Raw genomic sequence first — 9,012 nt, 5'->3', positions numbered from 1 at the left:
GGACACACGGGGGCTGCTCCACTCGCCCCAGGCCGGCCTCCCTGGGTACCCAGGCGGGCACATTAGCGGCTGAGACCCCCTCTCGACCAAAGACCGGGGGCGCTCAGGGACACGCGGGGGCTGCTCCACTCGCCCCAGGCCGGCCTCCCTGAGGCGGGCACATTAGCGGCTGAGACCCCCTCTCGACCAGAGACCGGGGGGCACTCGGGGACACACGGGGGCTGCTCCACTCGCCCCAGGCCGGACTCCCTGAGGCGGGCACATTAGCGGCCGAGACCCCCTCTCGACCAGAGACCGGGGGGCGCTCGGGGACACACGGGGGCTGCTCCACTCGCCCCAGGCCGGACTCCCTGAGGCGGGCACATTAGCGGCCGAGACCCCCTCTCCACCAGAGACCGGGGGGCGCTCGGGGACACACGGGGGCTGCTCCACTCACCCCAGGCCGGACTCCCTGAGGCCGGCACATTAGCGGCTGAGACCCCCTCTCCACCAAAGACCGGGGGGCGCTCGGGGACACACGGGGGCTGCTCCACTCGCCCCAGGCCGGACTCCCTGAGGCGGGCACATTAGCGGCTGAGACCCCCTCTCCACCAAAGACCGGGGGCACTCAGGGACACACGGGGGCCGCTCCACTCGCCCCAGGCCGGACTCCCTGAGGCGGGCACATTAGCGGCTGAGACCCCCTCTTCAGCAAACGCCAGGGGACACTCGGGGACACACGGGGGCTGCTCCACTCGCCCCAGGACGGACTCCCTGAGGCGGGCACATTAGCGGCTGGGACCCCCTCTCCACCAAAGACCGGGGGGCGCTCGGGGACACACGGGGGCTGCTCCACTCGCCCCAGGCCGGACTCCCTGAGGCGCGCACATTAGCGGCTGGGACCCCCTCTCCACCAAAGACCGGGGGGCGCTCGGGGACACACAGGGGCTGCTCCACTCGCCCCAGGCCGGCCTCTGTAGGTACCCAGGCGGGCACATTAGCGGCTGAGACCCCCTCTCCACCAAAGACCGGGGGGCGCTCGGGGACACACAGGGGCTGCTCCACTCGCCCCAGGCCGGCCTCTCTAGGTACCCAGGCGGGCACATTAGCGGCTGAGACCCCCTCTTGACCAAAGACCGGGGGACACTCAGGGACACACGGGGGCTGCTCCACTCACCCCAGGCCGGCCTCCCTAGGTACCCGGGCGGGCACATTAGCGGCTGAGACCCCCTCTTCAGCAAACGCCAGGGGACGCTCAGGGACACACGGGGGCTGCTCCACTCGCCCCAGGCCGGACTCCCTGAGGCGGGCACATTAGCGGCTGAGACCCCCTCTCCACCAAAGACCGGGGGGGGGGCGCTCGGGGACACACGGGGGCTGCTCCACTCGCCCCAGGCCGGACTCCCTGCGTACCCGGGCGGGCACATTAGCGGCTGAGACCCCCTCTCGACCAAAGACCGGGGGACGCTCAGGGACACACGGGGGCCCCTCCGCGCCCCCAGGCCGACCTCCAGGGCCTCCCTCCCGGCCCCTGGAGCAGCCAGCACCCCCTCGCCGTCAACACTCTCTCCCCGTTGGGACTTTGAAACTTTTCTGACCGTGCAAGCTTCATCGGACGGCAAGGGGGCAGGCTGCGGTCTGTGCCCGGCCTCCTGGGGTCCTGCCCGGGCACATCGGAGGCTCAGCGGGGGTTTTGAGCCACCGCTGGCAGGTGCACTCAGGGGGCCCTCCGCAGCCGCCCCGGGCCACCCCTGCAGCCAGCACACCGCTGCCAACAGCCCGCTCTCCGTCACCAGCCAGGCCCGTCCGCGCACATCTGCCGGGAGGGAGCTTTTTTTGAGACATACTGTCACTTTGTCAAAGACCGCACACCGCTCGTTCCCATATACCCCGACAAGGTGTTCGTGGTGACGTTTTGCGAGGCCTTATTTTACCGTCGTCGGCGCTATCAGGGGAAACACGCCCGCTCCTTCCGCCTCCCTGGTACCCTGGCTGGGCCCGGAGCGACCAGGATTACCCTCATACCGGTTCTCACGACCTGCACTGACACTCGACTCTGCCCCGGCCGCCGCAGCTCCCGCAGGCCCGGCCAGCCGGGTCCGCCCCCCTGGCCGGCGCCCGGAGCGTTTGGACTTTGTCGTTTCTTCTCCAAGACGCGTCTCTGCCAACTGCCGTGGACTTCAGCGGGGGCTGCTCCCCGTCTCCTGGGTGTCCTGCCCGGGCACATCGGAGGCTCAGCCTGGGTCTTCAGCCCCTACTGGTAGGTGCACTCAGGGGGCCCTCCGCAGCCGCCCAGGCCCACCCCTGCAGCCAGCACACGGCTGCCAGCAGCCACCACACAGCTGCCAACAGCCCGCTCTCCGTCACCCCCCAGCCCCTTCTGCATACATCTGCTGGGGGTGCTTTTTTGACTTCCCCCCTTTGGCCAATGGGGAAAAAGCTAAGGGGAAAACCTCCAGAGTCAGGCCGACCTCCTGGAACTCCAACCCGGCCTGGAGCCACCGGTTTGTCCCCTTCCCGGTTCTCACGACATGCATCGACACTCGGCTCAGCCCCGGCAGCCGCAGCCCCCGCCGGCCCCGCCAGCCCGGTCCGCAACCCTGGCCAGCGCCTGGAGCGTTTGGACTTTGTCATTTTTTCTCAAAGACCCATCTCTGCCAACTGCCGTGGGCTTCAGCGGGGGCTGCTCCCCGCCTCCTGGGTGTCCTGCCCGGGCACATCGGAGGCTCAGGCAATGTCTTGAGCCACCGCTGGCAGGTGCACTCAGGGGGCCCTCCGCAGCCTCCCAGGCCCACCCCCGCAGCCAGCACATGGCTGCCAGCAGCCACCACACAGCTGCCAACAGCCCGCTCTCCGTCACCCCCCAGCCCCTTATGCATACATCTGCTGGGGGTGCTTTTTTGACTTCCCCCCTTTTGGCCTATGGGGAAATGCTAAGGGGAAAACCTCCAGAGTCAGGCCGACCTCCTGGAACTCCAACCCGGCCTGGAGCCACAGGTTTGTCCCCTTCCCGGTTCTCACGACATGCATCGACACTCGGCTCAGCCCCGGCAGCCGCAGCTCCCGCCGGCCCGGCCAGCCCGGTCCGCACCCCTGGCCAGCGCCTGGAGCGTTTGGACTTTGTCATTTTTTCTCAAAGACCCATCTCTGCCAACTGCCGTGGGCTTCAGCGGGGGCTGCTCCCCGCCTCCTGGGTGTCCTGCCCGGGCACATCGGAGGCTCAGGCAATGTCTTGAGCCACCGCTGGTAGCTGCACTCAGGGGGCCCTCAGCAGCCGCCCAGGCCCACCCCTGCAGCCAGCACACGGCTGCCAGCAGCCACCACACAGCTGCCAACAGCCCGCTCTCCGTCACCCCCCAGCCCCTCCTGCATACATCTGCTGGGGGTGCTTTTTTGACTTCCCCCCTTTTGGCCTATGGGAAAAAGCTAAGGGAAAAACCTCCAGAGTCAGGCCGACCTCCTGGAACTCCAACCCGGCCTGGAGCCACCGGTTTGTCCCCTTCCCGGTTCTCAGGACATGCATAGACACTCGGCTCAGCCCCGGCCGCCGCAGCCCCCGCCGGCCCGGCCAGCCCGGTCCGCACCCCTGGCCAGCGCCTGGAGCGTTTGGACTTTGTCATTTTTTCTCCAAGACTCGCCTCTGCCAACTGCCGTGGGCTTCAGCGGGGGCTGCTCCCCGCCTCCTGGGTGTCCTGCCCGGGCACATCGTATGCTCAGGCAATGTCTTGAGCCACCGCTGGTAGGTGCACTCAGGGGGCAGTCCGCAGCCGCCCGGGGCCCACCCCTGCAGCCAGCACACGGCTGCCAGCAGCCACCACACAGCTGCCAACAGCCCGCTCTCCGTCACCCCCCAGCCCAACTCTGCATACATCTGCCGGGGGTGCTTTTTTGACTTCCCCCCTTTTGGCCTATGGGGAAAAGCTAAGGGGAAAACCTCCAGAGTCAGGCCGACCTCCTGGAACTCCAACCCGGCCTGGAGCCACCGGTTTGTCCCCTTCCCGGTTCTCAGGACATGCCTAGACACTCGGCTCAGCCCCGGCCGCCGCAGCCCCCGCCGGCCCGGCCAGCCCGGTCCGCACCCCTGGCCGGCACGCCTGGAGCGTTTGGACTTTGTCGTTTTTTTCAAAGACTCATCTCTGCCAACTGCCGTGGGCTTCAGCGGGGGCTGCTCCCCGCCTCCCGGGTGTCCTGCCCGGGCACATCGGAGGCTCAGGCAATGTCTTGAGCCACCGCTGGTAGCTGCGCTTTGGGGGCCCTCGGCAGCCGCCCAGGCCCACCCCTGCAGCCAGCACACGGCTGCCAGCAGCCACCACACAGCTGCCAACAGCCCGCTCTCCATCACCCCCCAGCCACTTCTGCATACATCTGCTGGGGGTGCTTTTTTGACTTCCCCCGTTTTGGCCTATGGTAAAATGCTAAGGGGAAAACCTCCAGAGTCAGGCCGACCTCCTGGAACTCCAGCTCGGCCTCGAGCCACCGGTTTGTCCCCTTCCCGGTTCTCACGACATGCATCGACACTCGGCTCAGCCCCAGCAGCTGCAGCTCCCGCCGGCCCGGCCAGCCCGGTCCGCACCCCTGGCCAGCGCCTGGAGCGTTTGGACTTTGTCATTTTTTTTCAAAGACTCGTCTCTGCCAACTGCCGTGGGCTTCAGCGGGGGCTGCTCCCCGCCTCCTGGGTGTCCTGCCCGGGCACATCGTATGCTCAGGCAATGTCTTGAGCCACCGCTGGTAGGTGCACTCAGGGGGCCCTCCGCAGCCGCCCAGGCCCACCCCTGCAGCCAGCACACGGCTGCCAGCAGCCACCACACAGCTGCCAACAGCCCGCTCTCCGTCACCCCCCAGCCCATCTGCATACATCTGGCGGGGGTGCTTTTTTGACTTCCCCCCTTTTGGCCTATGGGGAAAAGCCAGGGGGGAAACCTCCAGAGTCAGGCCGACCTCCTGGAACTCCAACCCGGCCTGGAGCCACAGGTTTGTCCCCTTCCCGGTTCTCAGGACAAGCATAGACACTCGGCTCAGCCCCGGCCGCCGCAGCCCCCGCCGGCCCGGCCAGCCCGGTCCGCACCCCTGGCCAGCGCCTGGAGCGTTTGGACTTTGTCATTTTTTCTCAAAGACCCATCTCTGCCAACTGCCCTGGGCTTCAGCGGGGGCTGCTCCCCGCCTCCTGGGTGTCCTGCCCGGGCACATCGGAGGCTCAGGCAATGTCTTGAGCCACCGCTGGCAGGTGCACTCAGGGGGCCCTCCGCAGCCTCCCGGGCCCACCCCCGCAGCCAGCACACGGCTGCCAGCAGCCACCACACAGCTGCCAACAGCCCGCTCTCCGTCACCCCCCAGCCCCTTATGCATACATCTGCTGGGGGTGCTTTTTTGACTTCCCCCCTTTTGGCCTATGGGATAATGCCAAGGGGAAAACCTCCAGAGTCAGGCCGACCTCATGGAACTCCAACCCGGCCTGAAGCCACCGGTTTGTCCCCTTCCCGGTTCTCACGACATGCATCGACACTCGGCTCAGCCCCGGCAGCCGCAGCTCCCGCCGGCCCGGCCAGCCCGGTCCGCACCCCTGGCCAGCGCCTGGAGCGTTTGGACTTTGTCATTTTTTCAAAGACTCATCTCTGATAACTGCCGTGGGCTTCAGCGGGGGCTGCTCCCCGCCTCCTGGGTGTCCTGCCCGGGCACATCGGAGGGTCAGCCTGGGTCTTGAGCCACTGCTGGTAGGTGCGCTTTGGGGGCCCTCGGCAGCCGCCCAGGCCCACCCCTGCAGCCAGCACACGGCTGCCAGCAGCCACCACACAGCTGCCAACAGCCCGCTCTCCGTCACCCCCCAGCCCCTCCTGCATACATCTGCTGGGGGTGCTTTTTTGACTTCCCCCCTTTTGGCCTATGGGATAATGCCAAGGGGAAAACCTCCAGAGTCAGGCCGACCTCATGGAACTCCAACCCGGCCTGAAGCCACCGGTTTGTCCCCTTCCCGGTTCTCACGACATGCGTCAACACTCGGCTCAGCCCCGGCCGCCGCAGCCCCCGCCGGCCCGGCCAGCCCGGTCCGCACCCCTGGCCAGCGCCTGGAGCGTTTGGACTTTGTCGTTTTTTTCAAAGACTCATCTCTGCCAACTGCCGTGGGCTTCAGCGGGGGCTGCTCCCCGCCTCCTGGGTGTCCTGCCCGGGCACATCGGAGGCTCAGGCAATGTCTTGAGCCACCGCTGGTAGCTGCACTCAGGGGGCCCTCCGCAGCCGCCCAGGACCACCCCTGCAGCCAGCACACGGCTGCCAGCAGCCACCACACAGCTGCCAACAGCCCGCTCTCCGTCACCCCCCAGCCCAACTCTGCATACATCTGCTGGGGGTGCTTTTTTGACTTCCCCCCTTTTGGCCTATGGGGAAAAGCTAAGGGGAAAACCTCCAGAGTCAGGCCGACCTCCTGGAACTCCAACCCGGCCTGGAGCCACCGGTTTGTCCCCTTCCCGGTTCTCAGGACATGCACTAATACTCGGCTCAGCCCCGGCAGCCGCAGCCCCCGCCGGCCTGGCCAGCCGGGTCCGCCACCCTGCCCGGCGCCTGGAGCGTTTGGACTTTGTCGTTTTTTCCCCCAAGACTCGCCTCTGCCAACTGCCATGGACTTCAGCGGGGGGTGCTCCCCGCCTCCTGGGTGTCCTGCCCGGGCACATCGGAGGCTCAGCCTGGGTCATCAGCCCCTACTGGTAGGTGCACTCAGGGGGCCCTCCGCAGCCGCCCAGGCCCACCCCTGCAGCCAGCACACGGCTGCCAGCAGCCACCACACAGCTGCCAACAGCCCACTATCCATCACCCACCAGCCCCTCTGCATACATCTGCTGGGGGTGCTTTTTTGACTTCCCCCCTTTTGGCCTATGGGGAAAAGCTAAGGGGAAAACCTCCAGAGTCAGGCCGACCTCCTGGAACTCCAACCCGGCCTGGAGCCACCGGTTTGTCCCCTTCCCGGTTCTCAGGACATGCACTGACACTCGGCTAAGCCCCGGCCGCCGCAGCCCCCGCCGGCCCGGCCAGCCCGGTCCGCGCCCCTGGCCAGCGCCTGGAGCGTTTGGACTTTGTCATTTTTTTCAAAGACTCATCTCTGCCAACTGCCGTGGGCTTCAGCGGGGGCTGCTGCCCGCCTCCTGGGTGTCCAGCCCGGGCACATCGGAGGCTCAGCCTGGGTCTCGAGCCCCTACTGGTAGGTGCACTCTGAAGGGGCCCTCCGCAGCCGCCCAGGCCCACCCCTGCAGCCAGCACACGGCTGTCAGCAGCCACCACACAGCTGCCAACAGCCCACTATCCATCACCCACCAGCCCCTCTGCATACATCTGCTGGGGGTGCTTTTTTGACTTCCCCCCTTTTGGCCTATGGGGAAAAGCTAAGGGGAAAACCTCCAGAGTCAGGCCGACCTCCTGGAACTCCAACCCGGCCTGGAGCCACCGGTTTGTCCCCTTCCCGGTTCTCAGGACATGCACTGACACTCGGCTAAGCCCCGGCCGCCGCAGCCCCCGCCGGCCCGGCCAGCCCGGTCCGCGCCCCTGGCCAGCGCCTGGAGCGTTTGGACTTTGTCATTTTTTCTCAAAGACCCATCTCTGCCAACTGCCATGGACCTCAGCGGGGGCAGCTCCCCGCCTCCTGGGTGTCCTGCCCGGGCACATCGGAGGGTCAGGCAATGTCTTCAGCCACCGCGGGCAGGTGCACTCAGGGGGCCCTCCGCAGCCGCCCAGGCCCACCCCTGCAGCCAGCACACGGCTGCCAGCAGCCACCACACAGCTGCCAACAGCCCGCTCTCCGTCACCCCCCAGCCCCTCCTGCATACATCTGCTGGGGGTGCTTTTTTGACTTCCCCCCTTTTGGCCTATGGGGAAATGCTAAGGGGAAAACCTCCAGAGTCAGGCCGACCTCCTGGAACTCCAACCCGGCCTGGAGCCACCGGTTTGTCCCCTTCCCGGTTCTCACGACATGCATCGACACTCGGCTCAGCCCCGGCAGCCGCAGCTCCCGCCGGCCCGGCCAGCCCGGTCCGCACCCCTGGCCAGCGCCTGGAGCGTTTGGACTTTGTCATTTTTTCAAAGACTCATCTCTGCCAACTGCCGTGGGCTTCAGCGGGGGCTGCTCCCCGCCTCCTGGGTGTCCTGCCCGGGCACATCGGAGGCTCAGGCAATGTCTTGAGCCACCGCTGGTAGCTGCACTCAGGGGGCCCTCCGCAGCCGCCCAGGCCCACCCCTGCAGCCACCACACAGCTGCCAACAGCCCGCTCCCCGTCAACCCCCAGCCCCTCCGCATACATCTGCTGGGGGTGCTTTTTTGACTTCCCCCGTTTAGGCCTATGGGGAAAAGCCAAGGGGAAAACCTCCAGAGCCAGGCCGACCTCCTGGAACTCCCACCCGGCCTGGAGCCACCGGTTTGTCCCCTTCCCGGTTCTCAGGACATGCACTAATACTCGGCTCAGCCCCAGCAGCCGCAGCTCCCGCCGGCCCGGCCAGCCCGGTCCGCCACCCTGCCCGGCGCCTGGAGCGTTTGGACTTTGTCGTTTTTTCTCCAAGACTCGCCTCTGGCACATGCCGTGGACTTCAGCGGGGGCTGCTCCCCGCCTCCTGGGTGTCCTGCCCGGGCACATCGGAGGCTCAGCCTGGGTCATCAGCCCCTACTGCTAGGTGCACTCAGGGGGCCCTCGGCAGCCGCCCAGGCCCACCCCAGCAGCCAGCACACGGCTGCCAGCAGCCACCACACAGCTGCCAACAGCCCGCTCTCCGTCACCCTCCAGCCCAACTCTGCATACATCTGCCGGGGGTGCTTTTTTGACTTCCCCCCTTTTGGCCTATGGGGAAAAGCTAAGGGGAAAACCTCCAGAGTCAGGCCGACCTCCTGGAACTCCAGCCCGGCCTCGAGCCACCGGTTTGTCCCCTTCCCGGTTCTCAGGACATGCATAGGCACTCGGCTCAGCCCCGGCAGCCGCAGCTCCCGCCGGCCCCGGCCAGCCCGGTCCGCACCCCTGGCCAGCGCCTGGAGCGTTTGGACTTTGTCATTTTTTTCTCAAA

The sequence above is a fragment of the Eleutherodactylus coqui genome, unplaced genomic scaffold (genome assembly GCF_035609145.1).
Source record: "Eleutherodactylus coqui strain aEleCoq1 unplaced genomic scaffold, aEleCoq1.hap1 HAP1_SCAFFOLD_468, whole genome shotgun sequence".
NCBI lineage: Eukaryota > Metazoa > Chordata > Amphibia > Anura > Eleutherodactylidae > Eleutherodactylus > Eleutherodactylus coqui.
Note: the sequence above shows the minus strand (reverse complement) of the source record.